The sequence below is a fragment of the Carlito syrichta genome, unplaced genomic scaffold, assembly GCF_000164805.1.
Source record: "Carlito syrichta isolate Samal-C Ts95f unplaced genomic scaffold, Tarsius_syrichta-2.0.1 Scaffold315709, whole genome shotgun sequence".
Classification (NCBI taxonomy): Eukaryota; Metazoa; Chordata; class Mammalia; order Primates; family Tarsiidae; genus Carlito; species Carlito syrichta.
Genome location: NW_007259805.1, coordinates 287,712 through 289,733, shown reverse-complemented (window position 1 = coordinate 289,733; position 2,022 = coordinate 287,712).

Genomic DNA, 2,022 nt, shown 5'->3' with positions numbered 1-2,022 from the left:
ATCCACAAATAAAGCTCAGATGAATTAAAGATCTCAAAACATTTTTCAGAAAATAACTTTATATCAAAATAAGGAAGGAGTTTTTTTTTTTTGAGTTGGAGTCTCACTCTGTTGCTCAGGCTGGAGTGCAGTGGCACGCTCACGGCCACCGCAACCTCCTTCCGCCTCAGCTTTCCAAATAACTGGAACTACAAGCTCACGTCACCATGCTCGGCTAATTTTTTGATTTATTGTAGAAGTGAGGTCTCGCCAAGTAGCCTGGGCCGGTCTCAAACCCGTGGGCTCAGGCAGTCCTTTCAACTTCGGTCTCCCAAAGTGCTGGTATTATAGGCGGAGCCACCATGCCTGGCACAGTTTCTTAAATAAGACTCATAAAGTACAAACCATAAGGGCAAGTTTTGTTAGATTTGACAGCATTAAAATGTATTACTTCTGGCCGGGTGGGGTGACTCTCGCCTGTAAATCAAAAAAATTAGCTGGGCGTGCCTGTATTCCAGCAGCTGCTTGGAAAGCTGAGGCAGAAGGATCACCTGGGCCCAGCAGGTCCAGGCTGCAGTGGCCGTGAGCAGGCCACTGCACTCCAGCCTGGGCAGCAGAGTGAGACTCTGACTCAAAAAAGAAAAAATATATTACTTCTGTAATAACAGAAGTTAAGAAAGATGGCACACAAAGACATACCAAAAACTAGATGATACTCACTGTACACATAACCATTGTTTGGATTAATATCCAAACAGTTCCCCAATTCAAAAGTAAAAAGGGAACATTCCAATAGGCAGACTGAGTCGGAAATATCTGCCCTCAATGTGAGTTGGCACCATCAAATCAACTGAGGCCCCAGATAGACCAAAAAAGGCAGATGAAGGGAAAATTGTCTCTCTCTTCCAGAACTGGGATGGCCACCGCCTTCTGTCCTTGAACATCAGAACTCCAGGTTCTCTAGCATTTGGATTCTGGAAATAGCACCAACCTCCCCCTCCTCCACCCCAGTCCTCACCTAGGACTGAGAGTTACACCATTGGTTTCCCTGGTTTTAAGGCCTTTGAACTTGTACTGAGCCGTGCTACTGGCGTCCCTGGTACTCCATCTTTCACATGGCCTATAGTGAGACTTCTCAGCCTCCACAATCAAGTGAGTCGATTCCCCTAATAAATCCCTCCTTATATCTCTTTAAATATATATATCCTATCATCTCCATCTCTCTGGTGAACTCTGACTAAAACTCCAGGTATTTCTCCATCATTGTAAACAAGTACAGCTAGCTGGTGGATACAGTATACATTATTGTACAGTTACATTCTATAAGAGTAACTGTAAACCAGGCTCGGTGGCTCAGCCTGTAATCCCGCGCTTTGGGAGGCTGAGGTGAGTGGATTGCCTGAGCCCGTGGGTTCGAGACCCGCCTGGGCAGCGAGACCTCATCTCTACAATAAATAAAAAAATCAGCCGGGCGTGGTAGCGCGTGCCTGTAGTTCCGCTACTTGGAAGGCTGAGGCAGAAGGATCGCCAGAGCCCAGCAGGTCGAGGCTGTGGTGCACTGCACTGGGTGACAGAGTGAGACTTCAACTCAAAAAAAAAAAAAGAGTAACTGTAGTTAGTCAGTACTCTTAGCCAGTTGGTGTACTAAATACCTTCACAGATGGCTGATAATTCTTGAATACTTCATAATATCTTAATTGTAGAAAGTGATCACAAAAAGTTTATAAAATTAATGTTAATTTTTTTTTAAAAGCACACTCCAATAGAAAAACAAATAAAGGACTAAGTGTGAGTTGGGCGTGGTGGCTCACGCCTGTAATATCAGAACTTTGAGAGGCAAAGTCAAGAGGATTGCCTGAGTCCAGGAGTTCGAGACCTGCCTGGGCAACTTGGCAAGTCCTCATCTCTAAAATTAAAAAAAATAAAATAAAGTTGGGCTCGGTGGCTCAGCCTGTAATCCCACGCCTTTGGGAGGCTGAGGTGTGTGGATTGCCTGAGCCCACGGGTTCGAGACCCGCCTGGGCAGTGAGACCTCATCTCTAC